Source organism: Anopheles aquasalis, chromosome 2 (assembly GCF_943734665.1).
Source record: "Anopheles aquasalis chromosome 2, idAnoAquaMG_Q_19, whole genome shotgun sequence".
In the NCBI taxonomy this organism is placed as follows: domain Eukaryota; kingdom Metazoa; phylum Arthropoda; class Insecta; order Diptera; family Culicidae; genus Anopheles; species Anopheles aquasalis.
Window position 1 is genome coordinate 37,110,001 of NC_064877.1, and position 10,785 is coordinate 37,120,785.

The window sequence follows — 10,785 nt, forward strand, 5'->3', positions numbered from 1 at the left end:
GTTTCGGTAAACTCCGTTGTTGTAAAGGTACCGCTCGGTGAAACTGCGGTGATGAATTTTAAATAGACGTAGACTCCGTCCCGCCCACAAGATGCAAACATTTGAAGAAATCCCGTACCATGGCGAGCCTGGCTTCATTTCCCCTGGAAGGATACGCTGGAAGCGAATGTGCGGAGAGCCGAAACGTCTTGCAGATTGTTATCGGTTTGATTGCTCGCTGAAGGAACGGAAAAGGGAGCAATGGCCGCGAAGTTGACAAAAGTTCGGCTGATGATAGTAGGCAAAGCCGTGGCGGAATTCGTGGTCGGTGCCATGGTAGGCCCCTGGGGGCGATGGGGCTGTCGTGCCGCTACAAGGATTAATGGTGCAGGAAAATAAAAAAAAAGCACATGAATAATAAAATTTATCACGATGGTAAAATCTCGGTTTTTTGGGCTCCGAAACTGGTAGCGTTTTATGGTAAGGAGCTGCAGGAATGGAACTTAAAGCTGACAGAGGCCGACCGCTGGTACAATTTATTGCTTTCGCAAGACGATTCGCTATTTAGGAAGGGTTGGTATTCATGACGACAGCATGCTCAACGCTTATTTCCATCATCTATCATCACACAGTAGGCATCGGGTTGTGATGTTATGTTCTTGATGGTTATTCAATCTGTCACTAGACGGCTTGTGAGTGATTTGTTAAATGTATTCAAGAGCTAGAACTAGCACGACAAGATATTACAGGACGCCCATATTAAAAATCGATATGTTCATCCCCTCCTATATCTTATGTTTAATACATTACATATTTGAAAAGCAGATTTAAATATTCCGCTAATGAGCCTCGTAGTTGGTCTGTCCTTTGGCCATCACCACATACTGAAACTGTGCATGAACCAGACTCACCAATTCATCTGCCCCTCGACTCGGTTCACGTTAAAAATGCAAATTCTCCACCACCACCACCAATCATCAACACGCAGCTTGCCCTCGCTTGTCCCGTCGTGCGCCATCGGTACGATTCGGTGAGACTCAAGTGGCACACGGTACGGAGCGGTAACTATTGAAACTCAAGACGACAACGTCAGCGTCAGTATCCCGGCGTGGTGACAGGCAGCATCCCAATAATACGTCGAGAAGAGCACGTTTCTGTGGCCTCATCGGGTACGGTGACGATTCAGCAGCGCGATAGGCGCCAGCATTACAGGCTTCCTGGGGGTTTTTCCGGTGCGATTGTCCTTGCCAGGAGCCTGGCAATGTCTGAACCTGTACGTCCGTGTGACTCTCTTCCGTGTGCCCATTGTTTACGAAGCGCGCAAACTTCTGGGAGCTCATCCGACGTAGGTGAGAGGGGTACTGTACGTGACATGGACAATTGAAGCTAACTGTGGAACCGAAATGAACGGGAACGGGAACGGGAAAGGTATTTCCGATCCTCCAAATATTCCATCTTTCCAAATCACCTCGCGCCACAATCGTTCGTTGGGAAGCGAACTGGGGATAGTTGTATATGGAGAAAGTATTAGTTTAACAAAAATCTCGAACAAATTTAGCTCGAAATTGTCTGGGAAAATGGCATAATATTGAATATGGTACAATATCATCGGTTTGACTTCTGAATCACGAGCTATTGCATGAATTTGATACCAATCAATGGTTTGATAAACCCCTTTGTCTTCCTTCCTCTTAGTTATCGTAGGCACCCATCACATGAATTATGATCCGGTAAAATCACGTCCTTTGGCGCCAGCAACCAGAAACCTGATGTATCTTACCGACAGACATGGAAATCTCGAAACAAAAAACAGGAAAATACTTACCAAAAACCATCAAACCCTCGCGGGTTCCTTCCGAAAATTGTCCGTTTTTTTTGCATACAGCCAGTGGGTGCACCTGCGCCCGCATCAGAAACATGATATCGGGCCGCCTTGGGCGTACGCTTCACCAGGTCACCGGAAGGACGCCAGAATCACGGAAGTGACGCTACGTGCCCAAGGCATGGAACTGGAGGGCCAAACACACTCTTCGTTGCTCCTTGTACTCCCTCCCCTTAACGGGGATGATAAGCCATGTCTACGCGGCGCGTGACAGTGGCGCTGACAGGCCGTGCAAAGAACCGTAATGAGCAGAGCGTTTCAATTGCCGCACGGATTCGAAACCATGGCGTGTCGTTAAATACAAATTGGACCTCCAAAACCGAGTGGTACAGTCCGTGCTAAACCACGAGGAACCATCACGGAGGAGCATCGAATACAAGCTCCATTTGGGGTGCCTCTCTCTCTCTCTTGCGACACACAATACCCACACCATGATCATGACGATCAACAAAACGATCGGCGATGACGGATCACTGTCATGTGATTAGCGTCGGCCGGCACCTCGGTCGGGCTCGCGTGCGCACCAGCACACACCAGAAAAAGATGCTTTTGTGAAGGCTTGCGCCAGCAATTACCCGGAATCGATTATGGTTGTTTGACAGCTTGCGCTCCTCCACAGCTTTTGACAGCGTTCGAGGCGTTCTTTTTTCCTTTTTTTTTTGTGGTTGGTTGCTTGGTTTCGGCAAAACGCCATCCTTCAACTCACGTGCCACATCCCGTAGTACCCGTGGCAGTCGTGGTTGCGCGCGCGCGACCCCGAGGGAAATCCAATGTGTCCACCGCCGGCCGGGTCGGTCCAGGGGTCGTTCCGTGAATGAAGGTGATGAATAATTTACCCCAAACTACAGGGACCGCGCACCTTATCCGACCACCAGGGAGGCAAGCTCGGGTATAATTATTTAATTATCGCACCCCAAAGCAACCACTGCTGGGGTGGTTTCCATGGAGTCCTAGGCGAAGCCGATTGATGTTCCTGAAGCTTTTCTCCCGAAAACCCATCACTTGCAAGTACTTCCCGGTAATGCAGCAAGACTCCAGAGGTTCAGGTTTCCCGGTCAGAGAGAGAGAGAGAAAGGGTGCTGTTTGTTTGATGAGCCACGGGTTAAGGTGCTGTCTCGTACTTTTCTGCTGACTAATCATGCACGAGCATTCTTCTCCTGGCCATTGCTCAGATCCACCCCAGCACCAGCATCAGCGACGGAGCGATTCCTGCCCAGTCCAGTGCGCGTGTGTGTCCAATCGTTTCGATCAGTTTCGAGCTGGAAGGTCGAAAATTCCGACCGACCGACCAACCAACCGACGGCCACCCAAGCTCACGCGCGCTGTCTGTCCATTTTGTGTCTACTCAGCCATTCTTTCTTCTTTCAGCACGAGCACGATGCCGTGCACGCGGGGCTCCATCTTCATTTTTTTTCCTTCCGTCTCCTTCTCCGAGACCCACGAAGGATTGACAGGAGACCTCCCCGGCTCCACACATCCCTTTTTTCGCTCCTTAGCGCTGCCACAGCGCTCATCTTCCCGTACTCCTTTCGCTGGTCTGTGCGATCTGCTTGTTTGGACGATAGAGCCTTTCAACGGATTCCATTCTTCCCGGAATCGGAGACGCCTGACATGGACAATGGAGTATTACTGAGAAGGCGAACCATCATTGCGGTCCGGTGCGTCAATCTCTTCATCGCGAGCAGCAACCCAACGCACGACCGCGCGGCTTCACCAGTTCGAAAACAACCAACATCACCTAAAAACATGACAAATAAATAATTAAACAAAACTGTGTTGACTATCTGAAGCCAAAAGACCACCGGGAAAAACACATCGCATCGCAGCACCCTTGAAGGAAATCAATCCGGTTGTTCACCAATTAGTGGCTGCAGCTTAGCTTAGACGGTTTGCCTGTCAGCAGGCGACGCTTTTCACGTAAATTTCTTGCCAAAAGGGTTTTTCCTTCCCTTGCCGAAGGCGGTTGTCAGGGTTGTAAAGGGCTCACTTTAGGGTTTACGCGAGGGATTAGCCGTTTTTAATGTCCCGCTTGTTAATGGCACCACAGTAGGTCGTCGTTTACCCTTCGCGCTCTCGTTCGGTGCTCGGTGCGGGTTCGAATGGTGGGAACTACTGTTTTGTTGCTCGGTGTAAGGAGAGCATCGAACGATGGATGATGTGTTTTGCATTTGTTTATCTTTGCGTTTTTTTTTTAATTTGTACAACAGAGAGAAGGGAGATGATTGATTTGTAGTGTTTTTATTTTCTGTCTTTTCAGCAAATCTTTTATACATCGCTTGTTGGTAGCTTTGATAAAAACAAGCGAACAGTATTCCTAATGATTGGTCCTGAATTGTTATTTCAATTTGTCAGCCATTTATAAATTCCACGAAACCTGTTCACTTTTTCAAGTGCAGAGATTAAATTACAATAAAAATCACAATAAATACAATAAGCTGGTTTAGATGTAATGTACCACCACAATTTCAACAACAATAACATGCACTTCTTTTTGTTCGAATCTCGATCAATCAAAAGAACGCATCGCTATCCCTTATCCTTCCCACTATCAAGTGCAAGAAATGGTACTGATAGCGATCCATAAAATTATTTAGATAAAGAAAAGGAAATAGTAAACCCTCGGGTGAACAGCACCACCCTATTCCGCACGGATCTAGACGATAAGATAATTGATAGTTATGACAATTACATCGTAAAACGGAGTGCATCCTCTCCGGCAGGGTACGGTGGGTTGCTTTTCCTTCCCCTTTCTCGTGGAGGCGGTACCGGGCGGAACCTTATTGACCTTCGTCCCTGGCCCTAATCCGAACATATGAAACAAATTATCAACAACGAGTGCCAAGGATCTGCATCTCCGGCAAACACACAGCGGCCGTGGACTAGCGTCGGGATACGAGGACCGGCAACTGGCGTTTCCCTAGCGACGTGGTTGCGAAGGGTCTTCTGGTGGTGCTGCTGCGGCTGCTGCTGCTGCTATTGCGGGGATCTTGCTAAATTCCGTTCCCCTTCGTTCACTTTTCGGTGACGTGGAACGGTGAGGCGCGATGAAATATAGCTCTCCCTCTCTTTCTCTCTCTCCCTCTCTTTCTCTGTTTCGTTCGCTTACTTTGATTCGCTGCCGTAACGGCAATTTAATAAAGTGATTTGTGAGGACCGTGAGCGTCACCGTCGGTCTTCCTGTTCCTGCGCGACGGCTCCTGTTTCCAATAAACAAGCGATTAGCGGTCCCGTAAGAAGCATTCCTGCGTAGGTTTCCACCGATTCCACCGAGGCTCAGCGGCGTTTGCCGGTATAACTTGGCAATAAATTAAATAAATACAATCCGTGCTTGGTCACGGGTCTCCAATGGCAGCCGGTACTCACTTTTCGATTCTACCACGAACGTTTGATGGCACGAATAGCAAAAACGGTAAAGATCTGGATTCGGAAAAATAATCTGGATTTGAGTTTCAACCAATTTCTCGACGGCACAGGTCATCGCCGCCTCCATTCACTTTGGAATAACCGGCGACCATCATCATCATCATCACTTTTAACCCGGAGTGCCGGAGAGGGGATTAACCTGACTTTTAAAATATGGTGCACGTGCCGGACGATCCTTACGCGTTTGCCCACGATTCGAGGACACGTGTCACCGCGAGCACGCACGCACGGTGCGTCGTTTTCGTCCAAGGCAAATGTCATGTTTTTGTGAAAACAAATTATGATTTCCTAATTGTTTTCCGATCGGCGCCGTGACGATTGTGCTCGTTTCTATCAGAGCACACAGACCGTAGATGCGTGAAAGGGATGGATTTTTTTTTTATTGTGCTGGACCAAGCGGCTTTATTACGAGAGAGAGAGAGAATCCGGAACTGCTTTGCGGATCCGAGAAGTGGATCTTTCTCTACACTAACAGCGCGAGACCGGCCAGTTGAACGGGAGGGGTTGGATTATTAAAAAATAATTGCTTCCCAAGTGAGGCACAAGTCAAACGCCTCAAGGAACGTGCGAGTAGGTGATCCGTTAATTGACACGTCGCCATCGCACGAAGCGGTAACCCGTGTTCCGATGGCGCCAGGAGGAGGCAAGGCGATGGTAACACTCAGCATGTTTTTTGCATTGTTTGAATAGTGTGCACAAAGTAGGAATGAAAGGAACCACAATTTGTTTTCGTTGTTTTATGCAGAAATATGCCATTTTTCAAATCAGTGAATCGGATAGATAAATGGGTTCGTCGCTTTGAGTCTTTTGTTATGGGTGGATTATTTGCATACATTTGGGCGCATGGTTGTTCTATTCCCGACCGGAGACCTTCGTTATTGTTCGCAGTAGTTTTTATCGAAATTTATCGCACTTTACGAATGTCTTTGGTGAGTAAAAAGTAAAGATTATGGTTACCCTATGGGTCAAACTCGTAATGAAATAAAAATCAAGCGATGGCTCGATAGAACGTACTCTTTTAGGTGTTCTTTAATATGTTTATGATGTGAATAATTGAAGTTTCCTCATAAGACCAGGTTTTTATGTTTTTGACCGGTATACTGATTTTAAAACGGCGGTCTTACCAAATGAAAAAGTTGTCTTCGGAGAAAATAAAGAAAGTCTTAAAGCAGAAAAGAAGTATTGATAAAACTTCAATAACCAACAGAATAATGATCGGATTGACATTAAAAAAGAGTGAATACATTAAAAAGGTTGTTCTATCGAACTGATTTTTGTTTTCACACAGTTCATTTTCTATTCGTCTGCTCATTGAAGACAATTTTACTTTAAAGGGAAGCTTCCCTCAACATAGTAAAGTAAGTTGACCTCAAAGGCTACCACAACATTCAACATCATCGTCGATATCGATTCTAATCGGTGCGTCGAATATCAACAAATATTTACTCGCTGGCCACGCTCACCCCGACTAACGATTGAAAGAAGTACCATTGGGGTGGCGGTGAAAAATGGCCGCCCTGGCCCCTTCTGGCGCACTTCACGCTGACTCTTCGACTCCGAAACTCCGATGGACACGAGTGGATTCTACTTGGAAAACCATCGAAATTAATTTACACACAAACTCATCAAACTCAGCTTCATTCATCATCGCCCGTACGTACGGGCACGCAAGACGCTTGCAAGATGTTCTCGCTGCCGTCGTCGTCTTCGCAGTCGTCGTCGAAGGCAAAGTGTCCAAAATGGATCCGAGGGCCCGGCCTCCGGAGGAAACCCATCGGGAAACGCTGGCCACGGAACGGAGCGCCTCGAAATGGTGCCTTGTTAGAAAACAACCTCAACGATAACATTCGAAGGAGTGGACCAACGGTAGACGGAGGCGAAGAGGAAAAAAAAGAGAAACAATATTCCCTCATCTCGTCTCGATCTCTTCCTCCATAACTGCTTTGCATACGGAGCATAAACTCCAACCTGAGGATGCTGTCTCACCGGGCAGACGACTGGCGCACGGAAACGTTCTCGGTTGCCGCGACGTACGAAGCGTAAATGTCTTGCGTAACACAATTGGAGTGTTTTGCTAACTAACCCGGTGCACGAATACCTGGCCAGCCAGCAAGCCACGGAATCACCATAAACGCGCACGGCTCCAAACGCGATCGCTCCCACCAACCAACAGCTGCCGCGAACGCTCAAACAACCTGCGGGACTGGCCCCGTGGCATGGGCCGAGACCCGGAGCGATGGTTCGTTCGTTAAAACAACGAATCACAATCACAATAGTGACGATGATTCGGTGTTCTGTTGGCACTGGATCAAGAGGGAGCGGAGGGCGGGGGGGGGGGGGATGTGAATGAGGTGCGGGTTTTGAGAAATTCAAATTCAAATTCTTTCCTTTTCAATCTTTTCTTCCGCCCCGAAAACACTTGAGCGAAGAGTGTTGGCGTACGGGTGCCACCGGTGGGCTGGTTTGATCGATTGCACCGTAGTTGCCGGGGATCGGGACTGCTGCGGCCGCTCGTCTGCTTGCCTAATGAGCACAATATGGCCATCGCGAAAGGGGCCCCCGAGAAAGGGAGGCCAAAGTCAAGATCAGCGGTTAGGAGCGCCAGGGGCGCTCGTCGCGCTACGCTAATCGTTCAAGAGTGACCCTCTTGAACTGACGAAACAAAGAAAAAAATTAAAACCGAAGCGACTTCTCGGCCAGGATGGCGCGCTGGGTTTGACGAAGGGTACTGAAATGATCGATTCGCGTTGATTTGTGCGGTGACATACGTAAAACGGCAGCTTCTGGCAATCAGCAGTTGATCAACGATTGATTAAAGATGTATAAAGCCAAGAAAACGATCGGTACTGTGTTGTGATGAGGTTTAATCGATTCGTTAAAACATGCAATAGGCCAAGAGACTGCACGAAATAGTAATGAACATACAGTGGAACTTATGACAAATAATCAGAACCCTATCTTTGTCATTCCGTCTTGCCTCCCCTTTTGACTCTTTTCATCCTTCTTTTACTGTTATCACGTTTCTATTTCTTTGTTTCTTTATGACTATTTTTCCTCTCTCCATTCTCTCTTAAGTTTTAAGTTATCCTTGTCTAGCTGTAAGCAAACAATAAGTAATAAATAAATTAAATTAAAATAAAGAACCTATTAGAATCTAATACGTTGTACTCTAGCTAACATATAGGAACTCATATCAGCTCACTTAAGGGGGGACTTTAATTTATTTTGTGGCACATATTTTTAACATTTTTCCCTAAATACTGATCCTTTCAAGAACATTGTGTAATTTTTTTGGATCAATCGAAACAAAACTGACAAAGATACAGATTTTTGAAAATCCGCGATCCGCGCGAAATTCCATGCAGCTCGATACTTTGAAGATGGCGTACCGTAAAAACTACTGTACCGATCGAATTGAAATTTTTAACACATAATCTGTACACTATATGCCAGGTAGCCCCGTCAAGATTTAATGAAAATTGTTGATAGTTTTTTTTTTAAACAATTATGTAAAATTCGTTTCTTTTTTAAATCGCAAAAAGCATCGCTTTTTCAACTGCAAAAATCTGCCAAAATTCGAAATATTGGAATATTAATAAAAACTTGACGAGGCTACCTAGATAAACTTATAATCTTTTTGACAAATATCGATTTGTATATTTCAAATGACCCGTCATGTCGCTACGATAGGGACCGTAAAAAGTACCTTTGCAACGACACGCCAACCAAAATTTGATGCCACGGATTAGTTTTTCAATGAATGTTGCTCAAAACAATACCAAAAATTATTATTTAAAATTAATTTATTTAAAAAAATAAAATTGAATGTGTGGCGAACATTCATCGCCCACAAATATTCACTCCCCGGTCGTTCATTCTTCCCCTCCAAAAGGTTCAGACCCGGAGAATACATTGTTGCTTAGCTGACCTACATTTCCTACCTACGTCAGCTAGCACCCAATAAAGAGGAACGACCGAAAACCAAAACATGGTCAGCCACTTGAACCTAGCCACGCCAGCTCTCGGCGTGACCCATAAACCACGGCTTCACAGCCGCGCAGCGCAAGAGCCAAGCGCATGGCTCAAATTACCGATGGCCCAGCGCAGCAATGCTGGGACTTGGGTAAGCGCGCATCGAAGCCAGCGCAACAGGAACAAGTGCGCTGACCATGCATAACCATACGGTAAAACAAATGCCCTCCAGCTATCTCACTCACTCTAATTGTACCATAGATTTAAGCACTAACCCAAAATCATATAAAAACATTCGTTCTTCAAATAAAGAAGGATTCTGATTCTGACTTGGAGACCGAACACAACCTGACTCTTTTCACTACGGTTGCTCTGGCTGGCGACACCCCTCTTGGGCTCGCCACACCCAGACACCAACCAAACAACGAAAGAAATTAGGGTTCTGTGCTCCTCTCAAACGTCGAAAGTGTTCGCCTGTCCGCCTCGGCAAATGGTTCGTTAAAAATGCTCCCCAGCATTCGAGATAAACGCGTGGTTATTACAAATGGTTACGCCACAAATAGTAGTCAAAAACGGGCCTTTTTTTGGCCCGAAAATACCGAAGCCCCCCCCCCCCCCCCCCTCCTAAAGCTGAGTAGCTTTTCATTATACCATAGTGTCGAATTATTGCTATCCGAACATTCTTATACTAAAAGTGAAATTAAAAAAAAAACATTCAAAACCGTCATAAGTAGCCGAAAGATAACATAGGGAAGAACGAGAAATTAAAACCACTGAGATTACAAAATTATGATGAAGCATATAATGTTTTCATAGCATCGAACGCAAATTTCGATGAATTACCACAATCCTTTTAATGACAATTCTTATTACAGGCATAAATAAACTTGCATTGCTTTCTCTCATCCACCAACTAACCGCAGTCCATGCAAACCACAGCATTCAAACTGCTGTATAGTAATTTACTGCTTGCGATCGATTTCCATCCCCAATATCCATGACGCAAAGTCAAAATCACCACTGCAAATACTGAAGTAGTGCCAGAAAGCCCCAAAATCAGACGTTCAGAAATCTATTTCTCTGCTGTACATCCTTACCATCCTTCAGTCCGTTCCCTTTATTTTTTTTGCCGAACTATGGCCATTGCAAATAAAATGTATTGCAAAGGAGTGTGTGCGGTTTGGATCGAAATTACACCATTTTCCCCGATGCCACGTTGTGCCGAGGCAAACTCTGGTACCTCGAAGTAGATTAGGGGCAGCAGGAATTAGCGGTCGAACCAGAATTGGCATTCAACCATTGAAATTTTTCGAGTGAATCCTACCAAGGGAAGGATCGTACCGTAAAACTCCCTCAAACTGGCTCGTATCTGTTGTTCTCGGTATTCGGTATTCATGCTGCGTTCCGATGGTACACTCTTGATGAGCCTCAGTCGAAACCACAGACTGGATTCTAAATCAATCGCACCGGAGCTATTAGCTCGAAAAAGTCGATAATTGCCCATCCGATACATTGCTGTGCTGCTGTTG